Below are 12886 nucleotides of genomic sequence, written 5' to 3'. Positions count from 1 at the left end.
TATGTGATGCTACTCTTGAATACATTACTTTTTCAAGAATTTTGGATAAAACTGTCAGAAGTAAAAGGGGCGGTAGTTGTTAGCATCAGATCTATCCCCTTTTTTATGCACTGGTTTAACAAAAGCGTAGTTAAGCCTATCTGAAAAAATGTCTGTTTCAATGATTTACTACAAATGTGGCTGAGAATCCTACTTATTTGTTGGGAACAAGCTTTTAGTACTCTGTTGGGAATACCATCAATTCCATGTAAGCTTTTACTTTTCAGTGAATTTATTTTTCCTAATTTTGTAATAAATTATTGTACAGTTATAGTCATATATAAAAAAGACATAGATGTAAAATGAGAACACTTACATAAATTCAAACCTTCTTATAAAATTACGTAAACAAACAAGTGAAAGAAGAAGAATTTAAAAAGTTACAATAAAATGGTAAAAGAAAAGAAATCTGAAGCTAGGGCAAGGACTCAAACCCTCGCAAGATTAGGTGAGGGAAATCATGCAAGCAAAACTTTTTAAAAGATAAAATAATAATAACTGACAACAGGAACGTATAGGTTACTTTAATTCCTTTATGCGTCCCATTGAGAGAAAAAAAATTAGTAAAAGAGACTTCACTGTAACGTAGCCTCAGAAAAACCGCTTATCCTTTATTCAGGATAACATGGTGAGACCATTACATGTGCTTTTACGAAAGTGAAATTGCAGTTTAGTTTCCGTACTTGTATAAAATTGGGAGGCTTGTTTGCGAAATTCTGTTGATGACCAACCTGATAAATGCGTCGACAGGAAAAAATCGCAGTACCCACTAATAATTATGTAGGATGATGACGGTGGAGTTACCGTCCGATGGTTTACCATATGTGCTCGACTGGAGACAGATTTGATGATCGAGCAGCCCAAGGCAACGTGTTGGCACTCCGTAGTGTATGTTGGGTTACAACAGCGGTATTTGGGTGAGCGTTATCCTGTTGGAAACCACTCCCTGAAATGCTGTTCACGAAAGCCATCTCAACAGGTCGAATCACCAGATTCGCGATGGGATGACCACTAGACATCTCACACCGCATCATAGCTCCAGGTGTTGGTCCAGCGTGTTTAGCACGCAGACAAATTGCTTGCATGTCCTGAACTGGCCTCCTTCTAACCAACAGACAGCCATCAATGGCACCGTGGTATAACCAGCTTTCACCAGGAGACACCCTCCCCTCTAACGAGCTCTCACTTGACAACACATCTTTTACAACAACATTGGCGCCCTAATCACCAACAAACATACTCTCATGCATTCCCAATCCCAACACAATGTCCATACCTTTATTCTTAACGAAATGTTTCTCCAACCATATGACACCATCTGGATCTCTCCCTATATTATCCACCACACAGATGATCTCCTTCCCTAACCAGAGGCAGAGTTGCAGTTGGCCACCACAAGAACATCCCTGTTGCAGGAAAGGATGGTTGTGGGATGGTAAGTGGTGATGTGTATGCACAAGCCGGATCGTCTCGGAGCGTTTAGGAGGACGATTGAGATGGAAACTGCACGTTGAATGTTGAATGCTACGGCCCATGTAACGACAGCTTAATACTCTGATGTGTAGTAAACTATTCAGTGACGAAACGCCACACCCCTCACTCTCTCTCCTGTTAATCCTAGTTGGTTAGGGGGTCAGACTGTTGAACAGTTGTTTCTTTCATTTTATTCCAGTGGATCTCGGCCTGGTATTTTCTTATCCCTGCAAAGCGTCTTATACCGTCTTTTCGCTATGGGTAGCTCCAGATCGTTACTCGTAGATACTTAGTTACTGTTACGATAGTGACTGTTGCCACTGATTTGTTGCCAATAGAGTAATCGTAATTAATGGGTTTCTTCGCCTGTTCACGCGCAATACGTTACATCTATTTACGGCTAGGGTTGTCTGGCAGACCCTGCACCCACCATCGATCCTCTACATGTCTCGTTGCGGTTCGCTACATTCATACGAAGTTGCAGCATGCCGACTCAACAACAGTAAATAGACCACATAGGAAGGACGAATGTCTTCAATAGTCTATCTATTTCACACCACGAATCGCTAAATGAAAAGAAACTGGGAAGAAGTAGCATCAAAATTCAGTTCCTAGTTAAACACATTTTGGGAAAGAAGATACTAGAAACTTACAGAAACCATTTTCAAGGTAGGTAAAATTTTTAGGACGTTAAATAAATTCAGATAATTTCCTAGTATCATTTCCTACGTCAATGCCTGCAATTGTGGTGTTCCTGCGATGATTGAAGGATTAATGTAGTCGAGGTGAATATGTGTTCTACACAGTGCAGTCACATTAACGTGACCGCCGCCTGTGTTCGATGTATAACGTGCAAGAACCACTCACAGACGGCAAGGTGGCAGTACTAGCAGTGTAGGGGACACAAAGCGAGACGGGAGGACGACAAAAACATGCAGTTATTGTCGTAGTGCGGGAACGGAGCGACTTATCTGACATCCAAAAGGCCATGATTTTTGGCTTTCGTGCCGAGGATGTAAGTATTTCAGGAACAGCTAAGTCTGTAAAGTGTTTGCTGCCGCCATGAGTAAAGTATACCATGCACAGCGAAAAGTGCTCTATCCAAAACTGGCGCTGAGGCAACTGTAGTGCACAACGGGCGGTCGGCCGCTGTGGCCGAGCTGCTCTAGGTGCTTCAGTCCGGAACTGCGCTGCTGCTACGATCGCAGGTTCGAATCCTGCCCCGGGCATGGATATGTGTGATATCCTTAGGTTAGTTAGGTTTAACTATTTCTAAGTTATAGGGGACTGATGACCTCAGGTGTTAAGTTTTTAGTGCTTAGAGCCATTTGAACCATTTTTGAAATGGAAACGGCGTTGTGAGGGTGTATCAATTGTGGAGGAGAGTATTTCGAAGAATATCATGCACAATAAGTAATGGTAAGCGTAGAAAAATATTGCGCTCTAAGTACCGGAATTTTTTGCACAGTCTATGTATATCAATTCCACGACATGTAAATACGCAGAACTGCAGAAGACGAGCAACGGAAAATCCGCACGCGCATCATCCGGTACCATTTCATTCTGCAAAGGTAACTGTGTGGTGCGAGTTGACGGCAACATTCATCGTAAGGCCATATTTTTTCGATCAGATGAATCATTCGGGCCGACCGCTGTGGCCGAGCGGCTCTAGGCGCTTCAGTCCGGAACCGCGCTGCTGATACTGTTGCAGGTTCGAATCCTGCTTCGGGTATGGATGTGTGTGTGATGTCCTTAGGTTAGTTAGGTTTAAGTAGTTCTATGTCTAGGGGACTGATGACTTCAGATGTTAAATACCACAGTGCTTAGAGCCGTTTGAACCATTTTTAGCACAATGGGCCATAGATGACAGGGCTGAACGATGGCTGCGGATATGTGTGCACGCAAATAGACATCCAACTCTTAAGCAACTGATGAACCAAGGGGCTACCAGCAGTGCCTCCTCACCGACTGTTCAGCAACAGGAAGCACCTGGATCATCATCCACCTGCGCTGACTGCTGTTCAGCGGAGACGAAGGATAGAATTTGAGTGCCGATGCCGAAACTGGATGTCCAATGGATGAATCACGTTTTATGCTCCATTGGACAGATGGCCGTTGGCGAGCGAAAGGACTGAAATCAACAGTCTTTGGAAGGGCCCGAGACGGAGGGCATTCCGTGGACGATGGTGTCGTTCTGAAAGGCGCAATTGGTAATAAAAGTATGGGTCTATCCTTGGGGACCAAGTGCACCACTACATTCAGTCTGTCTTTTCTCGGCGCGATGATATCTTCCATCAGGACAATGCAACGTGGCAGAGATTCCACAATGTACGTGCATGGTTCGAAGAGCATCAGGACAAGTTTAGCGCACTCCACCGGCCACCAAATTTCCGAGATTTGGGCACGATATTGAGTCTGTATCGACTCGTGCTACACCTTGTGTTTAGATTGCATTGGTTTTCCTTTTCTTCCCCTGACACGTTTGTTTGATATGTTGTCTGTCATTAAGTGGCTGCTTGGTTGTCTTTTCCCTCTGCTATCGATATCTGCGTTTTGCTTCCGGGAAACCGCTATGGAGGAAGCCGGTTGTAACCTCGTGTGGTGGCGCGGAAGTAGGGGCTTTGCGCGCAGAGAGTGTGCGGTGGACACGGGAGGGCAGTGTGGCTCTCCAGCGCGAAGCAGGCGTGGTCGGTTGTACAGAGTCGCCACGTGATGTATGTCGGTTGTGTGTAACGACCGGGTCGAGTTGCGGAAGAGCTCCCCGCGTGTTGGTTGTATACACAGAATCGCCCCACGAGTAGTTGCTGTTCATTTCGCCTTGGTAGGACGTTAACAAACTTCTTTAAATCCTCCGTTTCAACACTGGAGTTTAAAAAGGAGACTCCTAACATGAAGGAGCGGTCACTACCCGTCAACGTTGCAGAGAAGACGGGAACTCCGGTGACAGAGCGTGTTGTCGCGTGACCGTGGCGTGTTGGGTACGCTGTGCACGGTCGGATGTGTGGATCCTTGCCATCGGAGATCGTGTACTGCCTGTTGGAGCATAATTGTAAGTTAAGTTCGTGGAAGGTTTAATCATTAAGTAATAATTTTGTGTAACCAGCGTCTCTTCTGCTTTGTGACCTCCGGCGATCGGGTTTCCTGTCCCTGGCACCGGTGTAATTGAAGACAGTGATCTTTCCTCCTCCTCTCGTTACTCTCCGATGGGAGGTATAGTTTTGGCAGTTTAATTGTTTCGCTATTCTGTCGTGGGTTATGAGTAAATTCGTGCTTCTTCTTGGTTGATCATGTGGTCGCTCATTCAGGACTGTGTGGTGTAATGTTTCCTTGCACGAGGGTAGCTCTAATTCTGTCAGCAAGTTAACCCATCTTATAACAAGTTTTCGCTGGCTAAAAGTCGGTGCAGTGACCAGCCTAAGAGTGGCAATTGTGTTTACGGGCGTATTTAAATTAGTCAGTATTCTGTCTAGCCTAAGCATCCTTTACACGGGCCTGTCATATCTATTATGTTCTAATGATATTCCAGGACACTTTTGTTTAAAATCTTTTTAAATTCATCCATGTTTGTAAATTCCTTTTATTTCCATTAATCGTGTGTTTACTGAGACCTGTTTAATTTTGTTTTAATGGTGGTGTTGGTAGCTTCATTACCTCACCGTACTTTATTAACAAAGTTCTGTATTTACTTTAGTAGCCTTGTTTACTAATGTTCTTTAAATTTTTTTAAAATTGTTGCATTGCTATAAATTACTTGATTGACGTTATCGGCGTGTTTAAAAGGCTGTTTATTGCCGTACTGCTAGTTTCTGTAAGATACGAATAAAACATTTGTGAAAATCTCAACTCGACAGTAAACTACTCGAAATTTGGCCCCGTTTCCCAACTTGTGGTGTGGATTGTAGTAACCGTAGCCACTGCGTGTGTCAGATACAGAATAAGTGGCACCACCTCGCTCGAGCTCTTTGCGCCATAGATTCTCAGTCGAGAATCCTTGCGCAGCTGGCCAAGGCGCTGGAGTCGCCCAATCATGTCGGTACCTTCCAGAACCACACTGACTACCTTCCTACACGTCTGCACTGGAAAAGTTATTCAGGCTTTTCACAGCCTTTACACAGAACAGTGTATAATTATACAAGAAATTTACGTCAGTGAGGTCCTACTTCTGGGAAACCATCTGGCGGTGCTTCTAAAAGACTGGAATTCCAGCTAGTTTTCCAGATCGCTGCGTGTGCGCGCAGGACCGGCAGGCCAGCTTTCGGCCTTTGGCAGCGTGCTCCTGGACCCGCCCTATCGATCGGCCCATATTGCAGCGGCGCGATAATCAACGCTAATGGCTTTACGTCAAGAGCCATCACGCAGTTTCCCTAACAAATGGAACGGGTTACCGGCTCACTCATCTCACAGCAGCAGCGGAGTCGTGAATGTGACGCACAAACAACTGTTTGCTTAATACGAGTAATTAATAACTGTTAGCTTAATGGTGCGACACCGAGAATGAGAGCATATAATGAAACTTCATTTATTGTGCTTGTTTAGTACAACAGCAATCGTACATGATTAAAATTTTAAGTGATTTGGGGACACCCACGGTGTAAAATTTATTACGTAGGGCTGCCAACTCTGTGTCATTCGCCACTGGCGAGTGGTGAGCAGTGGCGAGTGGTGAGCAATGACCAGATGTTTCCAGTCGGTCAGAGACCTGGAGAATGTGTTGGTCAAGGCATCAGCCGAACACCGTGTGAGGACAGCACTGCCAACAAGCGGCCCTCTGTTATCTTGTTGGAAGACCTAGAAAATTGTGTCCAATCATCGACCTTAAAAAGTCACGAATATCACCCCTAAATGCAAATTACCAGTTACATGATACAGAAGTGATTGCTTTATATACCCAATGGCAGCCATACCCTCATACTTCAGGCTATTCCCATACGATGATGACAAATACTATTTGACGATGACCGTCTGCCCTTGGAGCCTCCACACACGGATACGTCCGTCGTGATGATGAACTCAGAAACTGGACTCGTCTGAAAAGACACTGTGCCCAGTGTTGTCCTGCAGCAGGGTGAAGAGTCAGCACGGCTGCCACTTCAGAGGAATTCGCAGCAATGGCCGCAATGATGTCTGTGCTGCTGCAGATATCGTCGTACAGTCCATGTGGACACATGTCTTGCTGCAAACAGACCCACGTGGCGTAGCTGTTCATTCTTGCAAGTCAGAGCGAACGGAACAGGGTATAACAGAAAGGCATGTCCAAACTCTCATGAAAATTCCTCACACGTAGAAAAAGGAAATATATCGTCCAGTCACATGATGTGACCACCTGTCAAAAGTCTGACCAACCACCTTTGGCACTAAGGTATTGGGAGTATACCAACAGGGATGTGGAGCCACTCCAACTACAGTTCTGTCGCCTGATGTACTAGGTTTCTCGGTTGAGGATCGATGGTGTGAACACCCCAATCGAGGTGGTCCCACAGATTCTCGACTGGGCTTAAATACGGGGAGTCTAGTGGCCAGTGGAGCACAGTAAATTCACTCTGGTGCTCTTCGAACAACGCACATGCACTGTGAGCTTTGTGACACGGTGCATTGTCCTGCTGGTAGATGCCATCGTGACGAAGAGGAACAAACTACACGTAGGGGTGGACGTGGTTCCTAAGAATAGATGTGTACTTGTCTTGATCCTGTATGCCTTCCAGAATTAAGAGATCGCCCAGGGACTTCCACGAAAGCCGGACGCTGTGGCTTCGCGGTTCTAGGCGCTTCAGTCCGGAACCGCGCTGCTGCTACGGTCGCAGGTTCGAATCCTGCCTCGGGCGTGGATGTGTGTGATGTTCTTAAGTTAGTTAGGTTTAAGCAGTTCTAAGTCTAGGGGACTGATGACCTCAGATGTTAAGTCCCATACTACTGAGAGCCATTTGAACCATTTTGAATTCCACGAAAAAATTGTTCAAATGTGTGTGAAATCTTATGGGACTTACCTTCTAAGGTCATCAGTCCCTAAGCTTACACACTACTTAACCAAAATTATCGTAAGGACAAACACACACACCCATGCCCGAGGGAGGACTCGAACCTCCGCCGGGACCAGCCGCACAGTGAATGACTGCAGCGCCTTAGACCGCTCGACTAATCCTGCGCGGCACGAAAACATTCCCGACGCCATAACTCTCGCCTCTCCTCCCTGGATCCTTCCGGCGATTGTTGCAGGGTGTTTGCTTTCCGACGTATCACGCCGTACACGCCAACAGTCATTTGTCATCTGAAAAGGCCACCTGTTGGCAGTCAGTGGACGTCCAGTTGCCGTGTTGGCGTACAAATTCCAGCCTTCCTCACCGGTGAGCAGTAGTCGGCATGGGTGCACGAACCAGGCGCCTGCTTCAGAGGAGCATAAGTAGGTTGCAGTGTTCACTGACAGTCCTTGTGGAAACACTGTTGATATCTCCTTGGCTCATATGGGCGGCCAGCTGCTCAGCACTAGTACGAAATGTAAATGCAGTGTGGCTAGGGCCTCCTGTCGGGTAGACCGTTCGCCTGGTGCAAGTCTTTCGAGTTGACGCCACTTCGGCGACGTGCGTGTGAATGGGGATGAAATGATGATGATAAGGACAACAGCCAGTACCTGAGCGGAGAAAATCTCCGACCCCGCCGGTAATCGAACCCGGGTCGTTTGGAATGACATTCCGTCGCGCTGACCACTCAGCAACCTGGGGCGGACAGTCGTACGAACATTCGCCTGTACACATCTTCGTTCACCCCCTGTTGTCTATGGCCCAGAGTACACCACAGTTGCCTAGGGGCTGGTTTTGGAGAGCGCCATTTTGCCATACATGATATACTTCAACCACGCGAGAAAACGAACAGTTTACAAACTTGATCGTTTCGGAAATGCTTCCATCCTTGGCTCAAAAGTCAATGATGATGATGCCCTTCTGGACATGTGATAAAACGCTCTCCTCATTATGACATCGACTGCACTGTTTTCCTCGTCTCCCCGACAAGTTTTATACACTTCACTGCTACTGCTGCCTTCTGGCATATGCAGACTTGGAACATAGGCGGCGGTCACATTAATGTGACTGGACTGCTTGTGTTATACGTACACGAGTGCGAAAACGCTTTATTTCCACGTTAGAACTCTGTTTTTTACCATTTTTCTACTCATTAATCATGAAACACACAGGAAAAGAACACATTAGCACGTTTGAAACGCTTTACTAAATAAAATGTTCAAATCGCCATCCGTTGTCAACCACACGTGTATCAAACTTCCTGGCAGATTAAAACTGTGTGCCCGACCGGGACTCGAACTCGGGACCTTTGCCTTTCGCGGACAAGTGCTCTACCATCTGAGCTACCGAAGCACGACTCACGCCCGGCACTCACAGCTTTACGTCTGCCAGTACCTCGTCTCCTACCTTCCAAACTTTACAAAAGCTCTCCTGCGATCCTTGCACAACTAGCATCCTTTCTTTCAGGAGTGCTAGTTCTGCAAGGATCGCAGGAGAGCTTCTGTAAAGTTTGGAAGGTAGGAGACGAGGTACTGGCAGACATAAAGCTGTGAGTGCCGGGCGTGAGTCGTGCTTCGGTAGCTCAGATGGTAGAGCACTTGTCCGCGAAAGGCAAAGGTCCCGAGTTCGAGTCTCGGTCGGGCACACAGTTTTAATCTGCCAGGCAGTTTCATATCAGCGCACACTCCGCTGCAGAGTGAAAATCTTACACGTGTATCAGTCCGTCGTCGGACTGAATGCCAACGGCCTTGCCGTAGTGATAACACCGGTTCCCTTCAGATCACCGAAGTTAAGCGCTGTTGGACTGGGCTAGCACTTGGATGGGTGACCATCCGGTCTGCCGAGCGCCGTTGGCAAGCGGGGTGCACTCAGCCCTTGTGAGGCACACTGAGGAGCTACTTGATTGAGAAGTAGCCCCTCCGGTCTCGGAAACTGACATACTGTCGGGAGCGCGGTGTGCTGACTACATGCCTCTCCATACCCGCATTCCAGTGACGCAGTGGTCTGAGGATGACACGGCGGCCGGTCGGTGCCGTTGGGCCTTCATGGCCCGTTCGGAAGGAGTCCAGCACATCGCTGATGCGCTGGACATTCCTAAAGACGTGTACTGTTTCACAGCCCTCCATAATACAGGTACAAAGTCTGTGTTACATCTTTCCATGGGGCTCCACAAGAGCTTTCAAATACCGCCACAAATAAACGACTAATGGATTTGTCTGCAGAGAGCGTGGAGTTCAAGTAATTGTTACGGAATCAGTTATTCAGCGGACTGCGAACATTAACACTGAAATGAAGAGGAGCTCCGTCGTGCCTGAAGTGCACCCGTAAAGGCACGTGCTCCAGCAGAACAGGTAGGTTATTCTCCGAGAATACCGAGCGAAGTGGCGCAGTAGATATCACGCTGGACTCGCATTCGGGAGGACGACGGTTCAATCCCGCGTCCGGCCATGCTGATTCAGGTTTTCCGTGTTTTCCCTAAATCGCTCCAGGCAAATGCCGACTTCAAATGCCTCAAAGCACTATGGGACTCAACATCTGAGGTCATCAGTCCCCTAGACTTACAACTAGGCTTACACAGTACTTCATCTCAATTAAACTAACTTACGCAAGCGAAATGGTTGTGTACCAATGGCAGAGGGAGGACGCAACCCTCCGACGGAGGAGGCACGCGAACCGTAGCAATGGACCCCGCACAGCGCGGCTACCCCGCGTGGCCAACTCCCAATATTATCACCATTAAAACGTATAGAGCACTTCCTATTGACATACAGTCATGAAATTTGATAAGAATCAAGGTTTCGCAGATCAAGTAAAGGAAATAATCACAAAATTGCTCAGCTGTAATTACACAACTGGTCATTAAAATTGCTACACCAAGACGATGACGTGCTACAGACGCTAAATTTAACCGACAGGAAGATGATGCTGTGATATGCAAATGATTAGCCTTTCAGAGCATTCACACAAGGTTGGCGTCGGTGGCGACACGTGCAACGTGCTGACATGAGGAAAGTTTCCAACCGATTTCTCATACACAAACAGCAGTTGGCCGGCGTTGCCTGGTGAAACGTTGTCGTGATGCCTCGTGTAAGGGGGAGAAATGCGTACCATCATGTTTCCGACTTTGATAAAGGTCGGATTGTAGCCTATCGCGATTGCGGTTTATCGTATCGCGACATTGCTGCTCGCGCTGGTCGAGATCCAATGACTGTTAGCCTGAGTATGGAATCGGTGGGTTCAAGAGGGTAATACGGAACGCCATGCTGGATCCCAACGGCCTCGTATCACTAGCAGTCGAGATGACAGGCATCTTATCCGCATGGCTGTAACGGATCGTGCAGCCACGTCTCGATCCCTGAGTCAACAGATGCGGATGTTTGCAAGACAACAACCATCTCCACGAACAGTTGGACGACGTTTGCAGCAGCATGGACTATCAGCTCGGAGACGGTGGCTGCGGTCACCCTTGAAGCTGAATCACAGACAGAGGTGCTTGCGATGGTGTACTCAACGACGAACATGGGTGCACGAATGGCAAAACGTCATTTTTTCGGATGAATCCAGGTTCTGTTTACAGTATCATGATGGTCGCATCCGTGTTTCGCGACATCGTGGTGAACGCACAATGGAAACGTGTATTCGTCATCGCTGTACTGGCGTATCACCCAGCGTGATGGTATGGGGTGCCATTGGTTACACGTCTCGGTCACCTCTTGTTCGCAATGACGGCACTTTGAACAGTGGATGTTATGTTTCAGATGTGTTACTACCCGTGGCTCTACCCTTCATTCGATCCCTGCGAAACCCTACATTTCAGCAGGATAATGCACGACCGCATGTTGCAGGTCCTGTACGGCCATTTCTGGATACAGAGAATGTTCGACTGCTGCCCTGGCCAGTACATTCTCCAGATCTCTCACCAATTGAAAACGTCTGGTCAACGGTGGCCGAGCAACCGGCTCGTCACAATACGCCAGTCACTACTCTTAATGAACTGTGGTATTGTGTTGAAGCTGCATGGGCAGCTGTACTTGTACACGCCACCCAAGCTCTATTTGTTTCAATGCCCAGGCGTATCATGGCCGTTATTCCGGCCAGAGATGGTTGTTCTGGGTAGTGATTTCTCAGGATCTATGAATCCAAATTGCGTGAAAATGTAATCACAAGTCAGTTCTAGTGTAATATATTTGTCCATTGAATACCCGTTTATCATCTGCATTTCTTCTTGGTGTAGCAATTTTAACGGCCAGTATTGTACTGCCGTTTCTTCGACAGAAAGTTAATGCGCTTTTTCAGTAGGACAATGCGTGTCCCCCTACTGTTGCTGTGACGCAATGTGATCTTCCATCCTACTGCCATTTCTTCGACAGGAAGGTGATGCGCTTTTTCAGCAGGACAATGCACGTATTCTTCATGCCGTGGCCGTCATCTTTCCTTGAGGTCACGAGATTTGTCACCAATTAAATACCTATGGGACATAGTAAAGTGAGAACTTACTCGTTCTCCAGAGCCTGCAAGAACCATTGTCGAATTGCAACAAAAAGTTCAAGACGTGTGGGACAATCCATTGCAGGATGCCATTCCGCATGTTTTTGGTCGTTTTCATGCGGCAGTACGCGTCAGCGCTACCGCATGGCGCGGGGGTACGTTGTGTATCGATAGAACTGTTTGGCCAGCATTTACTGTGACATAAGTGTTTCATTTGGGTTGAATTTGTTATCATATACTCCGACAAAGATCAACTACCTGTCACATTATTTATCAATAGAATTATCTTGCGCTTGATGGTGTTGCTTTCTTTTTTCCGGTACTGTTGTTACCGAACGACATCCGCATTCCACCCACGCTGCAGTTTAAAACTGCTCCCGTTTAGAGCTCTGTCCGAAAGCACCAACTGGGACGATCAGTTAGCCGAAATTTTCACCTGTTCCAGTGTTTCGTACTGAAGTTAACGATAGCGCCGGGCGTTTGGGTGAAAAGTGGCTCATTTAACGGGCAAAGAGGTGCGCAAACCCGGCGAGCAATTCAGGTTCCATTATGAACGCCCCCGTAAGCGTGCAACGGAACCGCTAATGGCAGCTAGAACGATACCCGAGCGCAAATATGACTCGGTTGCGGTCGTCCGCCATTCTGGTTGAGTGGGACGAAATTTAGCGCCGGGATCCCACCGTGCATTAGCCATTAGCTGGTCTGCCTCGGCTGTGGCTTTGTCGCCGAAACTGCGGACGTCCGTGGTCAATTAGGCGAACGGTCACCGGTGAAGTAGAAATACAACAGCGTGGATGCGAACTGCAAACAAACTCACTGTTGATTGCCTGCTGCTGCAGTGGAACTCAGTTTACGTCAACTCGTGGAGACAT

At 47.3% G+C, this 12886-nt stretch overlaps 1 pseudogene; it reads left to right on the top strand.

Moving 5' to 3' along the window:
- Positions 1-9264: 9264 nt before the first annotated feature.
- LOC124551436 lies at positions 9265-9382 on the top strand (annotated as a pseudogene).
- The last annotated feature ends 3504 nt before the right edge of the window (positions 9383-12886 follow it).

The sequence above is a fragment of the Schistocerca americana genome, chromosome 9, assembly GCF_021461395.2.
Source record: "Schistocerca americana isolate TAMUIC-IGC-003095 chromosome 9, iqSchAmer2.1, whole genome shotgun sequence".
NCBI classification, from domain to species: domain Eukaryota; kingdom Metazoa; phylum Arthropoda; class Insecta; order Orthoptera; family Acrididae; genus Schistocerca; species Schistocerca americana.
The sequence above is the reverse complement of the archived record's forward strand: the minus strand, read 5'-3'. Positions and strand labels throughout refer to the sequence as shown.